At 41.8% G+C, this 23,207-nt stretch overlaps 1 long non-coding RNA gene across 2 annotated transcripts; it reads right to left on the bottom strand.

Annotated features, from left to right (window-relative positions):
* Positions 1 to 8,626: 8,626 nt before the first annotated feature.
* Positions 8,627 to 16,937, bottom strand: LOC134174447 (uncharacterized). 2 transcript variants are annotated; one of them, XR_009968651.1, is made up of 5 exons: positions 16,780 to 16,937; positions 15,209 to 15,403; positions 13,585 to 13,789; positions 9,921 to 10,072; positions 8,627 to 8,637 (listed from the first exon to the last, which is right to left on the bottom strand). It is a non-coding gene; the product is annotated as an uncharacterized LOC134174447 (long non-coding RNA). The 2 variants fall into 2 exon arrangements; XR_009968652.1 differs by lacking the exon at positions 13,585 to 13,789.
* Positions 16,938 to 23,207: the final 6,270 nt, after the last annotated feature.

Here is a 23,207-nt window from a genome sequence, read left to right as displayed (position 1 = left end):
ATCTTAAATACCCAGTCTTCCCCAAGTATGAAATAGGTATGTTCTTATTCTACCTTAATTCCTGACTTCTGTTGACTTGTTAGTGCCTTTTGTTCTATTCAGTGCATCCAGTTCAGCAACACCCCAAGTAGTTAAGCGCCAAATGTTACTTATTTACTCTCCAAGGATGTTTTGCAGTAACTTAAAATTAAAAAACCCACAACTGTTGGCTCCTCTCTGCAAGTTGCTGTCTAATGCAAACAACCCTTAACCTCTTCTTTCCTCCCCAAATAGGCATCTATTATAAAAGCAGTTCTGGCTTCTGCTATCATCAGTAAACATCATGGCCTACTATATCACTGTTGCTGAGAGGCATTTCCCAGCCCTTTTCACACTCAACAGGATGCAGGCAGAGGGTTCCACAGCTTGTCTGAAGAGTCTGCTGCTGCCTCTCATGGTCTGCTGCTGCCACAAGAGCTCAAAGCCACATTGACTGTCTCACCTATTGCTTATCTGATGTGATGGGGATTCTTCCTGCTCTTCACAGGAGCAGATGATGGGCAGGACCCCATGCCCATGGCAGAGCTGGTCCCTGGACCCTGCTGTCAGAAGCACCAGATTTGTCCTGCAGTGGTTTTTGCTAGCCCCAGGTGGTCCAAGGAGTGTGCTGGTGCTGCAGGACTGGTGACATGCAGAGATGGATACCGTGGCCTGATGGGCTTTACTTTGGGGCATTTGTTCTAAGCACTAGCAAAACTTGACAAAAAAAAAAAAAACACTGATGCGTGGGTTTTTTTTTCTTTCTCGGATGTGTTTCAATGCTGTCTTTTGTTGTTTTAGGAGTTTTTTGTTGCAAAATAAACACAAGAGTGATTAAAAAAAAAAAAAAAACAACCCCACAAAAACAACCCCAACAACATTTTAGCACCGAGTCACGTCATTCCATACCCAAACTGGATGGTCACCAGTGCTAGCAGACCTTCCACCCTCCTCTTCCCTGTGTCCCATTCTTGATGGGAAATGCAAGACATTTTCAGCTTGGTTACCCTCTGACAATATACCGGGTTCTTCAGCTTTCTCCAGTCTTCCCTGTCCAGCCCTGGGAGAAGGGCGAGGCGCTGCAAGGAGCTGCCATCCAGTACCTGTGGGGATCCAGTGGGTGTCACCAGTTTGTTGGAGTCCAAATCTTGGTTTCACTCTACGTTTTTATCCTGGATGATATTCAGTACTGAGGCAATCACTTTCTCACATATTTATTACCGTTGGCTCTTCTGGTTACATAAACCAGCTAAATTTCAGTGCTATCTTCTGACATATACGGAGATACCAGCTGGGGACAAAAATGTTCTGGGCAACTCTTCAAAGCAGTGGCAAGGCTTCTTGGTGGTAGCAAAGGCTTTCCCTCTTACAGTGCCCACTATCTGTGTAATACTAAGGAAAAGTTATCAATTATACTTTCCAGCAGTAGCAAATGAAATACAAAAACCAAGTGAAATATGCTAAGTGGTATATTTCAGGGTCTGTTCTTTTCTGAATCCTGAGCATGGGCAGTATCCTGAGTAAAAGTCATGCTTGTCCAACACCTGCTGGAGTTTATGGTAGACCACTGCTACAAAAACAGAGCTCTGCATGCTGCATAAGATTACATAGACAGTAGATAGACAGATGGATGATAGACTTGGTAAAGTTTTCAGAATGAAATAAAACCAAAGGCCGCAAGCAGAAATCTCATTTCTCTCTAGGGTAGTGGGGTAAAACCATCTAGGTGGTCCCATCCCATGTATTGATATACTTTCTCATCTGAAGAGCTGCTAAACTACAAGTAAGGGTCAAAAGCTCTTGAAACATCTGACTTTCAAAGACTGGGTTTTATTATTGCTGGGTTCTTCTATTGTTGTTGTCTTGGCATGCACAAGGTACCATGGCAGAGCAGGGTCCCCCTGGGGACAGTTGCTTTGGAGGCACAGCCAGTGCTGTAACCAGCATGACTTGGGTATGGCATTGCCAGGCTGCATAAAATTGCCACCAAGCACGAGGAGTCAGCATGGTGGAGAAGAGTAAGCCTTTCCTCTCAAAGGATCACGCTTAGGCAATATTAACTCTTAAAACCCCAGTAAGGGAAAAACTATTAGCAACATGCTTGACTAGAAGGCTGCAGCCAGATAATATCCAAAGCATCCAACCTGGGCCATTGACTGGAAAAATAATATCCATATACCCTATGGAAACAAAAACTATGCAGTAGAAAGCATCTTTATTCGCTGTGTGATTCTATTTTCCACTGACTTTTCTTGGATACCATCAAATATGCATGGGTTTGTAAAAAATCAGTGTGTGCCTATACAGACATTTACATAAAAATGCCTCATTTTAAGAAAAAAAAAAATCATTTCAGACAGTTACTGGACTGAGTGCGGTCATTAAGCATTATAGACTGATAGCTTATTGTTCACTTATGTGATAATTTTACTTCCAATTATATCTGGGTAATGAATAAAGACAGTTAAGACTTTAACCTATTTTCAGAAACCAGAGTTCTATCAACATGCAGTTATTTATGCTAATGAAAATAATGATCCTTTTATAGTGCTTGTCACTGAAATGGAATGATGTCCTGCCAACTGTGCATGTTTGCCAGTGGCTACAAATTAATCAGCTAAACTGGAGTGGTAATTGGAGTAAAGACAAGTCAAGGGGCAGCAAGGCCAGCTCTGACAGAAAAGCTTTTGAAGATGAATACCCTGTTCAGCACACAAAACAAAAGAACTTGTTTATATAATGCTGTTATTTAATTAAATTTAAGCAGCTGTTTCATCAAGAGGTCGCTGAAGATGAATGTGGAAGGTGATGGGCAGGGGAATCAAAATGCGATGATGATTGTGTTATACTGGATTACACTGTACATTTCCCTCACACCTGCCTAATGACATGGTTTCATATAGCTCCTGATTACAACCTGCAGACAGACACCAGACTGTAACCCCAGCACAGAATGCACACAAGGACCCTGTTTGGAGATGCTGACTCCAGAAGTCAGTGTTTCACTGAGCACATACAAAGCTCTGACTTGGTGGTCCACATGTGCCTGCCCATGACATATGTCCCTGTGCCTGGGTGCTGAGCAGACAGGGGACATCCTCAGCATCCTGCCTTGGTTCGTTTTGGCTTCCTGCTGTAAAATGTAGGGGTGGAATACAGGAAGTGCTTGTGCCTTGCTTTCCTCAAACAGCCTTTTTTTTTTTCTTCTCTATCTTCCTTTTTTCAGCCTCCTTCTTGCCCCTTTCTCTGCTGAGATTTTTTATTTTGCCTTGTAGGCACAACTAGTAATCACTTTGAGCAAGACATGTAACTAAGTAAGCAGCGGTCTGCGCTGAACATTTCTTGCCCATCAGTGGTGGATTCTTCCTGACAACTGCAGCACTGTGGCTGGGGAGAAGCTTGCAGTTCATCATGATGGTCCCATAACATGCTACAGAAGAGGGATAAGCAAAACTTGAAGTCATCCTCCATGGGCCGAAAAACCTTCCTGCTCCCCTTGATGCTTATCCAGTCTGAAAGGTTCTTCCTGTTCCCTGCCCCTCAGCCTACCCTGATCTTGAGCGAAGACTAAAGCAATCATATGAAGGTTTTCCTTAGCTGAGGGCTCAGAACCTGTGGTTGGTTGGATAGGAAGGAGCAGCCATTGATGCGAGCCTGAAAGTGTCATAGGAATAGCAGGAAATTGATAATTATTCATGCATATGACATTTTAAAACACACTTTTAAACTCCACGGTTGCAAAGGAAAAAGTGGAAAGCGTGACACTAGTCCATAAGGCAGAGAAAAAAATAAGCCAGGCTTTTGCCTTCCCCAAGTACCCCATGATTCTTTGCAATGACCTTGCATTAACACAAAATTCAGAGTTCTGCCCACAGAGGAGTTTGGGATGTGAATGCTGAAGCCTTACCTTGGTTTTTGGTCCAGTCTCAAATGAGCTCAGATCTCATTGGTAGCCGTAGACTCCCTGCCTTGAGAGACACAAAGAGCAAGGAGCTTTGCTAACGCCTGTCTTGGGCACATTTAGTAAATACTAAAGGAGTTTTCAAAGGCACATTTTGTTGAAGAGTCTGGTTTTGAAATTATGAGAACCTTAAGCATTTTTGCAATATTAATAATAATTAAAAAACTGGCACTGGTTGAGAAAGTATTCACAAGGATATCAATTTCATTCAGAAATGCCATTTTGTAACAGTCAAAACACGTTACGGGAGTATTTCATTTGGACTTCCATCTTTTATTTTGTTCAGCCTCAAAGAAGATTTCCTTCATGACAGACGTAGAAGCTTTTTGCTTACAGATGAAAAAAATAAATTTCCAGATTTAAATTTTCCAATGAAATGTATTACAAGCAATTCACCTACTGCGAATCGTGTACCCATTTCCCTGTGGCAAACACATAACACTTACCTGACGAGAAACTTCCCCTGTCACAGCCTCAACAGGAGCTTTGTCATTCACCCCTATGAGAGAACTTTCTGTAGCCCTTGCGAGAGCCGCGCTGCTGTGCGTTGTTAAAGGCAGAGACCACACTGCATCCCAGGAGACACCAAAGTCAGTCTCTTGTGAATATCTTTGTTAGATAGTTCAGCAATTTTGATCTGTGCTGGAGGGGAACAAGATGGGAAAAGGCGCTTTGCAGTACTATTTAAAGACTACTTAATGCACTATTGACAGGTCACTTTTTATCAGAGTGTCTTTATGCTGTTAGAGCCCAAATCCTATTCCTCTTGGTGCACAAAACCACTTCCAATCTAAGAGGGCATTTTGTGATCCTTAAATTTAATTGCCAGCCCCCAGTGTCTCAGGATGGAGACCAGTGGGTATCCTGCAGCCCTGTGCTCAGCCGCAGCAGGTGAGATGCTGCTGTCCTTTGTGCCAGTGAAGGTGAACTCCTGTAGGATCAGGCCTTATTTGAGTAAAGCAGTGTAGCATATCGCATTAAATTGGCACCCCTGCCTGCTCCTGTGAGCTTGGCGCTGTGGAATTTTCAATAAAATGTGAGTAATTATTTTATAAGGTGTATAAAGAGCTTATTCAAGGCACAAGCTCATTAAGCTCTTTCAGTCGTCATTAACACCAACCCCTAAAGGACAACAATGGTAATAATGCAATATGGGGCTGAAAACTGTGACATTTAATAAGAGAGCACCATGGAGTGATTTGAAAACACTAAGCCTCTCCTGCAGCTTTCTGCTAGGGTTAGGAGAATGTGAATTCTTGGAATTAGTTAATGATTCTTCTATTACACTTGGACTAATCTGGAAGGTTGGTACTTAATTGGAATGAATTTAGCATTCGAGATTGATTTTATAGTGATACATGAGAATGAGTCGTCATTCCAGATCAAAACTAAGAGGGCAAGGAAAAGATGCTCTGTTTCAAGCAGCAGCACAAGCCATCCTCACACAAGGGTTCTCTAGTGGTTCTCCAGCTGCAGAGGGGCTGGGAGTAGCACTGCACTCTATGGGAAAGGTTAACCCAGAGGAGTTAGCAGGAACCTCCAAGGGTCACTACACCAAGGGACTGGTGTGCTCCTGTTTGTTCTGCACCACAGCAGCAGAACAGGTCAGATCTAATAGGCTGTTCTAGATTTGCACTGGAGTACCTGGCACCAAATTTGATCCTTTAGGCTGCTGCATCATGGTGGTCCCCAAATCGTCATGGCTCAGTGTTGCCACTGCTGTACCCTGTGAGCAGAGACCAGTATGAGGTCATGGATCTTTTCCTTCTACCAGTCTGGAACTGCTCTCTCGGCTTGGTCTCCTCCATCTTTCCTGCAGGGCATCAGGGCTGCAATATCCTCTAGGCCAGCCTGTTCTCACCCACATGATCTCCTGCATTCAATGAAAAAAGGTAATTCTTCTCCTTCCCTGGCCTTCTGTGAGCAGTAAGATTTTCTGAAGGATACCAGTGAATCGTGTACTTCCAGGAAAAGCGAAACATGTACTCATCATTTCCAGCGTTGCAGCCGGAGCAGCCCATCACAGTACCCGCTGCTCTGCACCTCCACTTTGCCCCTGTCTGAGCTGCTGCCTGTGCAGGCAAGTTCTTTTAGCTCAGGCAGACCTACAGGAAACTGTGCCCTTGCAAAGGAGAAATGCTCTATCTGTGTAAGGGCTGATCTTCAGGCCTGCTGGGATGCTGCGTACAGTGACAGCTAACCAGCCATCAGCTGCATCTGCCCCACAAGTTTGACCATTACCTGAAAAGCAGAGGCCAAGGGACAGTACTCGTTTTGCAGGTGCAGCACCCTGTGTACTGCAAGTTTAACAGCAGTGTGGAAATGTTCACAAAAAGATAAGGAAGGAATGGGAAAGGAAAGGAGGGCCATTAGAAGTGGTTGTAGCTGACAGTTGAGCCAGAGTACAATATGCAAACCATGGTACCAAACCCTGCTCCTGTGCTTATCCTGTGGGTTGTGTCCTCCCTACCAGCACCTCCAGCACCACCCAAGAGACGTGCAGACACCGGCACCTCGGCACTTGCTGCTTTCTCTCCCATCAGGATCAGCAACAAAGCTCCCCCTGGGCATTACAAAAAGGTGGCTGCTAATGAGCACACAGCTCTGAAAGTAAGGGGCTGGACTGATAACAAACCTTCCTCCGCTCTAGCAGTGCTAGGAAACCTTTTTCACACGATGGATAGGTGTCACCCACAAGGGCCGCTGGAGCCCAGATGAAAAAGCAGCACTAACTGTCTAATCTCATCCCCAGCCTCAGCTCCCTACTCAGTAGAGCCTGTGCACAAGAGCCGCTCATCAAGCTGAAGAGCCAGCTTGCAGTGCCAAAGGAGAGGCTGGCAAGAGTCGTGTAAGGATTAAATTCAGTGATGGGAGGGGACAAGTAATGAGGGTTAGAAGTTGAACCAATGGGTCTCTACACATTTGGCTGCTCCAAGGTCAGCTTCTCTTTTTTTTGTTTCCTCCGGTATCTTTAATATCCTCCTTCCTCTCTGACACAAATCATTGATCCCTGCTCAGATGCTCGGCTCCTGTATGATTTTAGAGCAGAGCTGAAGGCTACAAGGTTACTGAACAACAAGCAGAACCTGCTTTATTGCCAAGTATTTAATATCCTGTTTCAAGCAGTGGAAGCTTAGAGAAAAAGTATGGCATGATCCTTCTCCCAGCATATCCACTGTGCCTCTAGCATAACGAAGGTGAGGAGAGGTGGGAGGTTCAGAGCCATCAAATAAGAAGACATCTTCTCATATGAGTCCCTTTTTCCAATAAATCCGCATGTGAAAAGACATTCACACTCAAAACAAGGCCAAAACTGCACAGTTATGCCCATCACTCCCAATATTACTACTTGCTCATTTCTTGCATATGTGCAGTATTATATGGCAGTAAGAGCAATGGGGCAAAGAACTAGTTTCAGAGTTGTCCACAAAATGCCTAAAAGCTTGGACTACTATAAAAAATAAGTATTTATTTATAAATACATTGTGTGAAAAGAAGAGTGTTTTTTCTTTTTTTTTTTTTTCCCTAATAACTGATGCTGGGTTTAAACCTTTTGTTTATATTTTTGTTAAGCTCTTTGCCCAAAGATGGATTTTTTTTCTGACTGAAATTACTCCTCACCTGCAAAACGTTCTGTCTACCTTGCAGGAAGGTCTTTTGCTTGTGACCTTCAAAGCAGAGATCATGTTGTCCAAAAATTATTTTGATCCTCTTGCTTCTAGGATACATGTAGATTTGCCCTGTGGAAAGCCGTGTATATTGCATATTCACCATAGCCTCACACAGTGTACCATCATTACTACAACATCCACAAAATCTATTGTGATCAGAGTGTTCTAGGACAGGGGTTTTTAAGGATCCAAGTGAAAAGCTGCCTTTGTCAGAGAGCATGTAGCTTGAGGAACAGACATTTAAAGATGACTGTGGAGGACATTTTGTAGTGCCATGAATCTGCAGCAGCTCATGGTCCCAGTAGCTCATTTCATGGTGTGATGCCTCTCAGGGTACTCCTACTCTGCTGCCCGCTGGTGCCACAGCAGCATGGGTGGACCCCTCACCCTTTACACGCTGCAGTCCCCCATGTGCCAGTGCTTCCCAGCAGTTCTGCAGTGCCAGTCGGGCTGCACATCCTGCAGCAGCCATGTGTCCAGGCTGGATCTGTCCCCAACACGCCCCGCACGTGGCTCTGGGACACCTCACTTCTGAGAAGTCCACAGCTTCGTGCTTATCAGAATCATTCCCCAAGTTATTTGCCCATGTGTAGGAACTGGATATGGCTCTGGTTCAACAAGGTATTTAACCATCTGCTGAATTAATCCGTTCCCTCAGCTGGAATGTGCAGAGAAGACAGCCTGAGCACTCAGCGCACCCCACAACTAACATCAAACCTTTCCCAAGCAGAGAATGTGCCAACCTCAAAATGGATTTTGTGTCACCTCCATGGCAGCCACCTGGTCAGCAGAGAAGTCCTAGGTCACACAGCTCTCAGCAGCACTGCCACCTCTTTGGTTGAAGCTGCAGACTGGTTTTAGCCCTGGAAAGCTGCCCGTCATTGGTTCAGCCAAGATGATTGGCACTGCACCTGAGTCACAGCCAGCGGCATCACTTCAGACTCCTCCACAGCCTACTTCTGCTCAGCTGGGATATTTTTTCTACAGCTGAAAAAAAAAAAAGGCTTATTTTGAATAGCAGGTCAATTGATATTCAAAACAAATATATGCTGTAGTTTGTTGGAGCTAAAGGCTAAAGATATATTTCCAGCTTACCATTTTCTGTTCTTAGGATGTTCATTTGTGGACGGGCCATTGCGTACCGTATTTAGCAGTAAAAGTGAATTTGAAAAAAATTACATTTTAAAGTAAAATGTGGTGAAATTTACCTAGAGAAACATTTGTGTAGCTATAGACTGACAGGAAAGGGAGATCACTTGTGTGAGTGAAAAGTATGCATGAGTAAAAACAACCAGTGCTGAATAACATGTATATAAGTATACATAGAAATTCAAGGAAAAAAGACATTTAGGCTGAAACCAGTGCATGTATGTTTGCTTCTATTTACACTGTATTTGGAAAATATCATTTTTAACAAAAGACAACTCGAGAGACAGAGGGGTGTGTGTGTATATATATATATATATATATGCTTGCACACAGGACAGATGACAAAATATCACAAATTGACTTTGCCACTAAAGAAAAATCCTCACATATTTAATGCTGAGTGGTTTTCATTGCCCTTTGTTGAAGAGATCTTTTTCTGGTCATAAAACTCTTGTTTTAGCCATCTCAATCACTAACAGCTGTCTATAAAATGGGACAGTGTTTCTCCTGTTAACACTTTAAACCCATATAGGCAGCTGCCACTGAGAGAGATGTTCTGTAAAAGCTGGATTCAGATGTTAAATCTTTTCTCAGATCCCGAGCTCCTCTAAAATCAGATCATACTGTATGTCTTAACATTAGGACTCCGTCAGACCCTGAGGCTGAATGCACTAGAAACCCGTGCAAGAACTGGAGACAGCTGTTACAGATGCTCTTTGTAAGCAAATTACCAAGCTGTGCCCTAGACTAGCATCTTTGGTTCGTCTCTATGTGCAGCAGGGGAGCAGCAGTTAAAACAGCAGCAGCACTTCATGGGTTAAACTGAAGACTCCATGCAAATGCTCATGTACCTGAATAGCTCTAGTGAACTGAATTAAACTACTGACAGGTGTGGTTGCAAGAATAAGGTCTGCAGCTAATGCCCAGGCAACAGCAAGAGAACTAGGTAAAACCATGCCTTCCTATGGTTTTACATGGTAACTGATTGGGGCTTGTATTTCAGATACAAGCAGAAGCCTTTAAAGTCTTACATAATTCTGCAAACAAAATTAGCCTCTTCCAGAGTTGTTCACATAATACAAGGAAATATGAGTGGCTCAGGGGTAGGACATGCTGCTCACCTCGGCACTGCAGGCAACAGATCAAGCAACCTGTGTGCCCCAGTGATCCTTGATGTGGGGCAGGCTTGGCACTGCAAACTCCAAGTTCTAATCAGTTTGGCACTTGTATTTAGTTTGGTCTATTTTGGGGTTCCTCTGTTTTTCAGGCCCACCTTTAAAGAAAGAACAGTTTTCAGAGAATGAGCAGTTAGCTCTCATTGTCAGTGAACAATACTTTATAAATCATCCCTGGTTTCCCACCAGAGTCCCTATTTGTTTCTAAGGACATAAGTCCTTTGAGCTTGGACATCCTTGCAGTTCTCCCAGCAAACACACAACCAACACCCCACCTGGCAGGTTGTGTAAACCAAAGCTGAGCTCTGGGCACACTGCTGACCAGACTGGATGCTTGTATGTACAGGTAAGTACCCATTTCCTCACTCCTGAGGCTCCAGGGTGCAAGGAGCACCAGCTGAAAATGGAATGCCTGCCTCAGACCTCCACTGTCTGTAAGTTACATGGGAAAAATTGCCTTGTTTAGTCCATTTTTCGAAGTAAACTAATATACGGAAACCAAAAAGAGTTTCCTTTAGGTTATAAATATCCTTGGGCAAAGAGCACAAGGAGCTCCATGCCATTCATGACGTCCCAATAAACTGTTCAATTACAGATAATAAATAATAACAGAATAATAAATAAAAACTATGTAAACCCACACTGACTGCAGAAATATTTGTATATCGTCATACTTAAATAGAGCTTAGTCCAGCTTGCCATGGCAGATGATCAGTTCTTAGGGAGCTTTCGGAGCTATTAGGTTCTAGAAGGTCAGGTTTCTTTTAGATCTGGACATCCTAATTTAATTCCAACTAATGCCTCCTGTATGAATAATTCATTAGTATTTCTCAGTTTGGAACTAAACTTCTCAGAGAATTTAGTAAGTGTGAGTGTTGCTGCAGTAAACATATGCCGATTATTTTTTTAGAAGCTAGAAAATGAGGTTATTCCTCAAAAAGTGGGTAAAATAATTAAAATGTAAATTGAAATAAATTATTCACACTACTAAATTTAAATAAATGACTCAAACACCTAAACTCAATTAAGGCATGTTGTTAGTTAGAATACTCGGTATTGTATAGCAGATGCACAAAGCCAAGAACTGGCACCAAAAAAGTGTTCAGTGTGCATGACTGTTTTATAGGTAACAGAGTGTATACCCTAAGGGCCTTGAATATTACATTAAATTATACATTTCTAATAAAGAAAATATAAATGAATATGGAACAAATGTTGACTTTCAGCTTAAAACACCAAATACTTCTTTCAAGAGCGAGCTTTACCATTGCATAACAGTTGCAATATTATCTTGTTTAATGGCTTAAACACTGTTGTCAGCTAAATAGCTGTGTGTGTATGCACGAGAAGGCATAAGTGCCATTGGCAACTGTTGTGTAGTGTTATGGAAACCATTCTAAAATAAGACCACATTTACTGTCACTTCAAACTTTTAAAATTTTAATAGAAATACCATATTCAGCAGAGAAGCCTTATTAATTTGCTGTAACTTTTCTTTCTTTTTATGGCTCACTTGCAATCACAAAAGCAAGCTACTGTCAAAACCTAGATATGGGGACAGAATATTCCTAACTCTACAATGGGTGCCTAGTGTCAGGAGCAGGACTGAGGGGGAGGAATCTGGCAAGCACTCAGGGTATTTTCTTTGCCATGGTTTTATAAAATACGGTATCGCATGTGGAAAGTTCATGTATATATAGTATTTAAGCCTACAGCCTAAGCTCCAAAATAGAAGGAGTTCTTTGTTTCTTTTTTTGGATGAAGAGGGGGAAGAAAAGCTATAAAGAAGCTTTGTTAATGTACTTGACATACCATACCATCAGTCCTATTTGGATGCACAGCCTGCCTTCAGACTTTCTGTGGGATGGGAAGTTTGAGCTGTCCCTGTGGAAGAGCGCTTTGCCCATGCTGGCTGTTCTGCTTGTCTACGTTGCTGTTCAACTGCTGGACATACACACATAAAGTACTTTCAGCAACAGAGGAGATTACACACTGAGAAAGAACTTCTGAGAGACTTTTTCCTCTGATCAGGTTTGAAGGTAAGATGTAAGCCAGAACTGGTCTTCTGCAAAGCAAGAGAACAGATACTGACCTCAGCCCTCACTGGACCCATTAACCACCTAGCGAAGGTGCTGCACATGAACCATTTTCACTTACAGCACCTAGGAGTAAAGATCCAAATCCACAAGTACAAGTGAGGAAAACAGTGCACAGACATTTCAGTCCAGGAAACCAAACTAAATAGGGGCATTGTTTTGAGAGCCCATTAGTCTTTAAGGAGAGGGAGCAGTGAGGACTATCGGCTCATTCTCTCCCTTGAACTGAAACAGCAAGCAGCCTGAACCTGCTCCACTGACACAAGTACTCAAAGCAGCTTGTTCCCTCAGACAGCAGCTGAGTGAATAGGGGTGCTGCAAAGGGACTTGCAAAATGCAGCCGACTAAGCTCTGATCCTTTGCCTCCAACATCAGCACAGGCTTGGAGCCAGCTCAACACAGAATTCACTGGGGAGAGCTTCCCCTTAACACCAGCAACTCTGGGGGAGAGCCCACAGGATCTGAATGATGCCTTAATAAATCATACAGACCCCATCTGATGGGTGGTAAGAAGGTCTTAACAGTCTTTGCCTTTGCAGAGGACAGCTCACAGCAGCCTGTCCTTATTTTGGGACTGCCAGGGAATCCTGCCATAGGGGAAGGAGGAGGAAGGGGGATTTGTGCCCAAGCCCAGCTGGAGTGAGTTGCCATATCCCACAGGGAGCTGTAAAACTCCTCTGGTGAGGCTGGCATTTCTCCTGGTTTAACTGAGCAGCCAGGTCTTTCCTGTGGGAAAGACAAGGAACCTTTATCAGAAAGGAAGACTTGAGTGCCAGGAGTGAATTAATCTCTTTCATGGTAATTTTTGCTTATCTTTAATGTGCTCTTGAATAAAAGGAAAATACCTACATCAAGGACCAGTCTTGACTTCACTATTGATATACGCGTGGTAATAATCCAGCTGTATGCAAGTAAAATGCAGTCTGAACCAGTACAGTACACAGGAGGTCCTAAAGAAAGTTGGCTTTATAAAGCAAAACACTACTATGAGAAAAATCAATTAGACAAAGGAAGTAAGACAGAAAATAAGAGAGCTTTGTAAGAACTACTTAAGGATATCTTACTTTAACAGGAGTAAGGAGGTTGGATCTGTGTAAAAACACAACAGAAGCTCAGCATAATAAATCAAAAACCTCCACACCAGGAAGGGAATGCAGCCATAAAAGTAAGGCTTGCCAATAAGGAGGCAAAAAATGAATTTGATAGGAAAAGAGGACAGATAATTGACAACAAAAATGAACAGTTGAGATCATTAATAAGAAAGCAGTTTTAGCAAAACATTTCTGGAGTGAAAAAACTCAAAACCTTGAAACATACCAATAACTCTGCTCCCAAACAGAAACAACAGATATTTCTTTTTTATTTAGTAACAATGCAAGAGAATTCAATAAAGATGTCTGTTCTGTACTGGGGAGGAAGGATGATGTATTTGTTATATGATTATGATAATACACTTTCTATTCCTACTGTAACTAAAGAGGATATTAATCAACAGCTACTGTAGTTAGACATACTTAAATCAGAAGTTCTGGGTAATTTGCATTGAGGAATTTTGAAGCAGCTGGCTGAGGAGCTTTTTTGGCAGCTGATGTTGATTTTTCAGTAACCCATGGACAAGGGAGAGTTCCAGAAAACTTAAAGAATGTGAGCTCCTTTTAGTTCATCACAAAGTAGGGGCAGGATGGCTGGGGTAACAGAGGCTGTCAGGCTGACATCAGGCTGGGAAAATAAAGGAAAACCTCATATTTAATTCAATTAAGAGAGGCTGTAAGGTGCATGCTACTGCTCATGCTGATCAACAAAGTATGGAAAACAGATCTTCTTGAAGTAACTTTAACCTTTTAGAGAGATTATTAACTTGGTTGATATAGGAAGAGCATTTCATAAATATACTTCAGCTTCAGGAAAACGTTGCTATACAGCTGGCAAAATAAAACTATGAACTTAGAAAGTTTAAAAGAATATAAATCAATAGGTGTACTAAAAGGTCAAGCAGAACAGAAAAATACACAATAACTTGGTTACAGAGTATGTAACTGGAAAGGTAAAAGCCACAAGAAAGCAGGAACCTCTGCTGCACAAAGTAATCTATGGCAGAACCCACATTCCCTCAACTTTAAGGAGCCCAAACTGTATATTCCAGACATATATTTCAAGTTGCTAACATTGACACTTCCTAAGCAGAACAATTTAATGAAGGTTGTGATAGTTTTCATCACTAGGAATCTTTATATTAAAGGTGGATATTTATTCCATCTGAGGCTACAGTTCCACTATCACTACTGGAAGTTAATAAAGCAGACAAAATGTTTCAAGACCAGCAGGAAACGTAGTTTGCCCCTGTGGCTCCGGATGCTCTGTTGGGTTACCACATGTATATTACACTTGGAGACCCTCACCTCTCCCAGCTTTCTCTTCTAATTGCTTTTTTTCCAGCATGTGGCATTGACTTTTGCAATAGTACCCTAAAAAGTTTATTTATAATGTACTAAAAGATGCAATCTTTGTAGCTGAACAGAATCGACAGTAGCAGCATTTTGGGTGTTGAAACTGCAGTGCACCAAGCTTTGCAAGTCATGCTTTACTTGGCTTGGGGGTTTTTATTTGAACTTAAATAGATCTTATTTATTTTACATCAAAGAACAGTGGAAGCAGAAGTGACTAATTTGATTGCTCTTGCAGAAGCTATTCACCCCCGCTCCTAGAAATTAATGTTCTCCAGTGTTATTTATGTCAATGTTCTCCAGAGATACAAATTTCAGCCAACCGTACAAAATCAAACCTCTTTCCCAGGTGAATTTCACTGTATCAAACTGTGACTCTTAAACAGTAAACAGATGCTGAGCATATGAGCTTTAGGGACAAATCAGCTGACCTTTAATGATTCTTTAAGCCCGTCCCTCATTTTCCATCAATAGCATATTTATTGATCACAGAGCTGGCTACTGCTGCATTCCTCTGGAGAAATTCAGTGTCAGAAAGGCTAAGAAAAATCTTTAAAGTGCACAGCTTAATTCCCTGGTCTGTTGTCATCAAAACTGAACCTCTGAAACTGCACTTTACTAACTAAGAAGGAGTCTCTTCCCTTGACCCTAATGTCTTGGTATTGCCACTTTGGCTTCCAAAGTAAAATCTTACCTTCTTTTTAAACCCATATGTATGCAGGTGACCCAGTGTGACTCCCCAGACTCACATCGCTGGGAGCTAGGATGCATCAATTCTTCAGGAGCTTTCACTGGAGATTAATCTATGAATTATGTCATCTGAGAAGACTTCAGTGAGAATGTCACCACTGTGATGCCTTACATCTGTATAAGCTTCCCATGACGGCAGCTGCCAAATGAAAGAAATAAGGAATAATAATAAGGCATGAGAACCATCTTGTATTTTTCCATCCAATTACTTGGTCCATCTGCATGCATATCAGGTGTAATATTACACCATTATTGCAGAAGAGTTGGTTGGTACTCACAAAATAGTTTGAGAGCCCTCTGGCAGTAATTACCATGTTAGGAACAAGCTGAGAAGCGGTCACAAATTAAACAGAAAGACTGCTGACCCTGGCCTATCGTGCCAAGGCTCAACATATCGTTCTGGTGTATAAGTACTACAAGAGGCAATCATCCAACACACTCTCACTGCAGTGCAGGATGGTGAAAATATGGAGAGCTGAATTCCCAAGCAGCTCCATCACTCAGTGGCCTAAAGGGTCTTTTCCAACCTCAGCGATTCTATTCTACGATTGTTTGAACACGCACTTTCGTTTTAGACTTTAAGTATTCAAATGAGTAAGAAAACCCTGTGTTTGCAGTATGCATTTCACATACAGCTCCTGCTGAACACACAAAGTGCATGCAGTACGTCATACACCACCTTCAGTGGATGTATACTGAATTTTGCCTCTTTTGCTAATGCTTAAACTCCGTTGCCTCATGATGTATTGCAATAGTACATCACTGGAGTGATGACAATCTGATGGTGTATTATCCTCATTTATTAGCGGAATATCATCACTGGCATATTATTGCAATGCATCACTACAGCAGCAGCCAGCAGGAATATAGCTGCAAGAGAGCGGTGTTATACATTTTACTAATTCCTAATTGATAGCTGTAGAATTAGTATGACAAGGAATCACCATATACCCTGCTTTCCTCTCATTCACATACTTGCCCCATGAACTGGCATACGTTGTTTACTATTTTCAGCACAGCCTGTTGTTTTCCAGGTCTGAATCATTTCCTTGACGAAATTTTAGATTGGGACCCTCATTTTGAAAGTTTTGTTAGCAATTATGAAATAAGAACCAAAAGAAAAATGGAAATCTGATCTTAACTTTCTTGTTTTATCATATTTATCATATTTTAGGATGGGTTTTGTGGCCCTGACTAGGACATTGTTTCATATTACCCAAGGTATTATACAAAGGCTATAAAATGGACAAGCTGTTGAGGTATGACACCCATTTACAATGATTTTGGTTGTGGGATTTTTTTTTTTTTTTTGCATCTACATGACATTTTAAAATTATCTCAGTTGCTGCCAAAAATGAATTATAAACCCCAGTATAATCCTGCCACTCAACCCCTCAAACTGGCAAAATTATATCAGATACCTAAACATCTTCATGAAAACTGAGAGTGCTTTCTCCCATCGATGTTAATTCTGCCTATCTCACCATGCTTTGCACAAAGCCAGAGTGTACTTACATTGCAGCCTCTCTTCCACAGTCATTGCCTGAAGGAATTTCTGAAAACTCTCCTGCAAATGTCCCCTGGATTTATTTCATCGTACCACCAGAAAATAATGTTTGCTGCAAGCTTTTTATAGAGCAACTTCTGCATAGTGATCTCAGCAGCAGCCTGTCTGATTCTGTCAGGAGGACTCTGGTTCCTATCTGCATCCCACTAGGATCACATGGGAATATGGGACAGTTACAGTTAGTTCTAGCTACTCACTGAAGGGTTAGATTTTTCATCTCTCTTCTACTTCTGGCCATTATCTACCAGTTCATAGATATCTTCATCTTTTTTAGCATCATGTATTTTTAGGCTTAAAAAGTTCCTCTAATAGACCACTTCACATCTCCATTGTTCACCTCTGATATATTGTAATAGAACTATTAGGAATGAAATTAAGAGCTATGACTGCTGCATAGTTTTTTAAATACTGAGGTAGTTTCAAGCTGCTGCGCTAGCCCGGACAGTTGGCTTGCTTGACAATGATTGTTCAAGACACACACAGGCAGGAATAAGCAACCTTGGAAAGGAGCTGCCTGTGTGGATGACAAGATGTAATATCAACCAAAAGGTAAGCCATAAGAGCACAGCACCTTCTCTGGAATTCATTTTTTACTAAACTTAGCACCTTGATAACTGTAATAAACTCCCCACACCAGAAGATCCTGAACAGTGGAGCAAACTGTCAGGTGAGGAGTAATAGGTGGGAAACCAGAGGGATACAGACTTTCCAGAGAGATGCTGAGAAGCACTTTCCAGAGAGATGCTGAGAAGCACTTTGGCAGGAAGCAGCCCTTTCAATGGCACATTTGGCTGTGACCACCTCCCTAAAAACACCAGTCAAAACTGGCCAAGGTCATTTGAAGCACGGGGCATGCTAGCGATAAAAGTGAAATGCCGTGGGTTAGTACCAACCTGTCTGAATGCACTTTCTTGTTTCTGGAGAAAGACTGACAGTATTTTGTTAGAATTTCCCTTCCTCCCTCCTAGGAAATGGGTAATACTTCTGTAGGAACATGCAGATCAGGAGGTCAGCCCTAGCACACACAGCGTGTCAGGTAGGACAGAAGTGTACAAAACTGCCACACTGGTTTCAAATGACTGTTTCTTGTTTACCAGCACATCCACTGCTGACAAAAATAGATTATGCTCAGCAACAATCCTACCCCATATTAGTATTTTGGAAGCCCAAGTCCTCTTGCCTTTTGATACCTAGATGGTCCCTTGCTGAACACCATGACTTTCCCCGGACTGACTGCTGTCATAATGGACATTCATTTAATCATGCTGCCTGACATGGTGCAGAGAATTCTGTAGAAACTGGTGGAAGGGATACATATTGAAGACTTAATGTCTCTTTTCCAATTTTTGTATATTTTGGCTGTACTAAAGCGTTTAAGCTCAGCCTCAGATGTTGATGTCATTCTCTGACCATCAGTAGCTGTGCTCTTTTAATGTCGTCTGGTTTCTGCCATCACAAGAAGACATCTGCAGGACAGCACAAATGTTGGCATCCCTTCAGAAGGATGTTTAAAATCTTTTGTCTTCTTTCCCTTCAAAACCCCAGTACAAGACTCAGAAAGGATGGGTTGGGAAATGAAGGAAGGTTCTGAATGCAAGTCTGATTAGAATTTAAAGAAACCCAACAACACACAATTTGTACACTGCTACCATCTAGTGAATTAAGAGAAAACAAAATCTTCCTCTGAAGTAAGACAAACCATGTCTAAGGGTGTGAAACTTCATCACTGAAGTCACGAGGACTTTTGACATTGACTTTACTTAGAACAAATGGAATAGGCCTTATTAAACATCAGGCATTTGAACTTCAAGCACAATTACAGAAAATATCAAAGACTGTTAGATATATCTGTGATCTGGATAATTGCCATAACTTACCCAGAATAGCACTGAACCAAAAGAGTCATTAGCAATTACTGCTTTAAGCCAGTGCAAATAGATTTATCTGAATGAAAAGGCACATTTTAAGATGGAACAAAGGGAAGCTTTTTCATGGGCACTGTATTTTCTGTTTTAAATTAACTTAAACCTTAGGAACAAGGTTTACACAGCAGCTTTGGAAACTTCAGTTCTGCATTCATGCTAAGAATTTCTCCATGGAGTTCAGCCAACTTACCTTCTTGCTCTTCGGTGCTCCCCCAGAGCAGGAAGGAACAAGTCACTCCCATTCAGTCTTTAGCTCTTATTTAGTGGGCATTTTCCTCAGTTAGGTTTGCACCTCATCTCACAGGTCCGTCACACTGAAATGTCAGTGCTAAAATCCATACCGATTTTGACACTTCCTCTTGCAGAGTCAGCATGTTGCTTACCCCAAGGCGTACTTTTACCTGCAATGTGAATCAAGAGACAAAGTGTGGGGACTAAATGATCTGTACCATATTTGCAGTACTTGATCCTTTCTTCCCTGTCCTATGCCAGGAGAAATCCCTTCCAAAATGATCTGCAGGTTAGATATGAAACCAGATGACTCGTGCCACTGCTCAGCTGCCCTGTGATTTTAAGCAAGACATCTGGAGTTGCTAAATATTATCACAGCACACAGAAGAGAGTGGCAGAAGAGAGGATTTCAGCACCTCCGAAAATGAAGGTATCAATTCCACTGTGATTCCTCTTACCTATCTGTAAGTGGAGCTAGGAAGACTGTAAGGACTTTAATTACCTAATATTAATAATAGAAATGCATTTCTGTGCAATCATGCTTTAATCACTTTCACAATATTTATCATCATTAGTCTCATATCATAGTTCAGCAAAGACACTAAGTGTATTCATAACTCAAAGCACCAGTATTTTACCCTTTACTTCTCAGCCTTAAAATTAGGGACATTATTTGAGGCTCAGCCTAGGATCTGATCTCATAACAGCCCTAATTTTCTCCAACTCTGCTGTGTTTATCTGGACCTAGGATATGTTCAGAAGAGAACATTTTCTAACAATGAAGGACACCCGATTTATTTCCTCTCTCTTTTTTGCTAGCAATTGAAATTGCTTATGTTAAGCTAGCTGCAATACAGCTCTGCAGAACCTTCTGCAAAGCAGTTTTCTGTCAAAAAAAAAATTATTTTCAGTAATTAAATCTTCCATAAGTATGAGATTTTAGATTCATTACAATTTATATATCATAAAACTCATGCTTTAGAGAAAGAGCTTTAACATTTTATCAATGTTACTTCCATTTTGAAAATAGGTTCTTAAATAGCCTATATTAGGTTCTTAAACAGCCTATATAACATTGAAAGCAAAGTCAAACCTTGAATTTTTTTCATAATACAGGGGGTCTCTCTTCAAAAAACCTGATTTTGATATCTTAAAATCTTCCATGAAGTCACAGTGTGTACAATCCTCCTTGCATTGTCCTCCCAGCTTCCTTTAAAAATCCTTGGTTTAGGGATCTCTTCTAACCCTGTTAAATGCACCCTCACAATGGTGGATGCAGCATTTCACAGCAGTGCTGGGCTGTTGGCTGGTTCCCCCTGAGCCTCTTGTAGTGGCTCACCCATATTCTTTTTAACTTGTACTTCATGTTGCTACAATAAAGCACTATTTTTTCCTCTCTTCAGGGCAAATGGATGGGTACTGTAAAGCAAGTGATTTTGAAATGCATCTTAACTTCCAGATCAGCCTCTGAGAAATTAATTTCCACTTAGTTTTTGGAGTCGCTCCAACTCATCCTCATGAGTGAAATATGGGCATCAGAAGGTGGAACAGAAAATACACAGCTAATGATCTGGTTCATGTTAGTTAGCTCTCTCTTAATCCTTTGAAAGACTGCATTTCCCGTCTCTGGAATTTCCTCTCACTGACAGTTTTTAAAAGAAACAAGACAATATTTGCCATGCATTATACAGCAAGATTAACTGAAGAAGCAAAGATGAACTATTCACCATCCCTGTAAGCCTCTCATAATTAAGTCTACAAACTTTCAAGGACAGGACTGCCTTAGCATTAAGTACAAGAATTCCCACTGAAATTTAAACTGTTTCCCAGAGTAAAGTTAGAAAGGACAAAGGTATCTAATCATCACCCCTTATCCCCCTGTCATTTTTACAGTCCTCAGAGCCGTGAGTACCTAGGAGCTGCAGACCTGGAGTCACTTTGCTCCTGAACAATGAACACTGCTCCCTCCCAGCCCGCAGTTTTTTCAGTTCTGATCTGCCCTTTAGGAGATACCACACTTAAGTGTTCGCACACTTCAAGCTTCTCAAGTGTTGTAGGCTTTTCATGCAGTGTTTTGCAAACCAGTGTTGCCTTCAGCTGAGCCGCCTACAACCTTTTTGCTAGAAGACCCCTCAGGTAGGAGTCTGTGCTCACCTTTTCAACAATGGATTTTGCATTACGATACTGTGCAAGACAGAGCTGGTAGTTGAACTTGGGGGGCCTCTGTGTTTGTCATTAGTGGGATTAAGAGCAGGTGATGGAGTACGGTACCGCTTGGATCAGTTAGATGAAGCCTGCAGAAGGCTTCCCTGCAGCCAGCATTTCCCCAGTGACAACAGGAACCCACCAGTCAGAGAAGCTTGTCCTGACAGTCGAGCACCTTCCTCTTGCCCACAGGCTGCTGCCATGACACAGAGCCGGGACAGCAGTTACCTCTGGAAGAGAAGGGGGTTGGTCCTTTCAAGTACCTGTAGCCCACCCATGGCTGTTGCTCTGCTTTCAACCCCCTGCTTGCTCTGCCCAGCCCTGTGTCAGTCTGTGCATAGAAGGCCAGCTGTTCTACTCCCTGTGTTCTCCAGAGGCAGCCTTGCTCCCCCTGGGGCAGATGCATGAGAGCATGTCCACCACTGCTGCTGTCTACAGAAGGCTGCCTGTGGCCCAGTATAACCCCCTGGTACAATTCCTATAGCAAGGAATTTTGAACCACCACTGCAGGCTGGCTGGAGCTGGTTTCGATAGACAGCCTGGAAAGATATTCAGTAGAAGTGTATCCAAATGAGAAATGAGAATTAAAATAGTATCAACTGTTTTGTCTTGTGCCTCCAGATTTCCTCTTCTGTACAGCCAGTTCTACCGACAGAGATAGCACAATGATGTACAGATAGAAGTTATTAGCAGCATTACCAATATACAAACATAACAAACAATATTTGTTTGATGCTGCAAAATGAACAGTAGATTTATAGAGTCAGCAAGATTTTCTGTTTACTTACAAATATACATATGGGGAGGATGGGGGTGGTATTTGAATGAAACCATCCCAGACATCGTATATTTCCTCTCATACGTACAGTCCTGGAGAATGTTTTCAGAGATCCATCCTCTAAAGAATATCATCCTATCACAGTCAGATAAAAAAGGGTAAACCTGAAAAGACACTCTATTCAATTTTATTCCAACAGAATTGCAAACACTTTACTTTTTTCACGTTGGGCTGCAAAATTCAGTCCAGCTTCCAGTTCTGATACCCAGAAGCTGCAAAGAGAACTTATTTGTTCATTTCCAAAGAGTAAGGAAGATTTGGGGCTTTAATGAGTGGAAGTTTCTTGGAAACTGCTGATTTCAGTTTTCATTACTGGAGATCAAGCTTTAGCATGGAGAGACTTTCATCATTTATCCCCCAAAAGGTAGCATACGCTCAGATTTTCAGAATTTATCTTTCTTCTGCCCCCACCTCTGATTATGTTATACAGCTGGTGGGGCTCTTAGACTGTAAAATATGACATTAAATCAGAGAGCTTGTGTTTGTCCTACTTTCTTCACTTTTCTGCTTTCAATTCCACATTTAATAGCCGCGAAGACAAAGGAAGGAGACATTTTTAATACTCAGACCCTAATAATATCCCTCTGGGATTACCTGCAGCTCAATACATCATTCAAAAGCAAAGATTAAAAGTAATAGTCACGTTAATATTGTTTCACAATCCACAAACATAAATCCTCATTTGTTATTCATAAGCTTATCACACACACCTCTTCAGGAGCAAAATACTGCACCATGTGCAGAAAATGGTAACACAAAACAAACAGTGAAGGAGAGGCAGACAACTTTATAGCTCATTTAAGGTGAAGATATTGCAGGTCTGTTTGCTAGCGGAGTAGAATTGTTCCTGCCTGGCTTTGACAATGCCCCATGCACTAGTATTTATTGTCTCCCTAATCACTACTTAACCAGATTCTACTCCCTAAGCATGTTGGGTTTTTGTGATGGATACTCATAGAAATTACTTTTTTGTAAGGGTTTGGAGGTGGTGGAGGGCACTGGTGCCTTGCACCCCCCTTCATGCAGGGTGACAGACCCAAGTCTTTTATATGCACTGAATGAGATGAACCCCTTTCCCAAGGAAGCTCAGAGCTGAACCTAAACCTTTTGCCCACCACCACCAGGATATTTCTGCTTTCTGAATAGACATGAGCTGCTGACTTTGAGCACAGCATGT

Source organism: Pezoporus occidentalis, unplaced genomic scaffold (assembly GCF_034315485.1).
Source record: "Pezoporus occidentalis ecotype Australia unplaced genomic scaffold, CSIRO_AGI_Poc_V1 ctg60, whole genome shotgun sequence".
In the NCBI taxonomy this organism is placed as follows: domain Eukaryota; kingdom Metazoa; phylum Chordata; class Aves; order Psittaciformes; family Psittacidae; genus Pezoporus; species Pezoporus occidentalis.
Note: the sequence above shows the minus strand (reverse complement) of the source record. Positions and strands in the feature narration are given on the sequence as shown.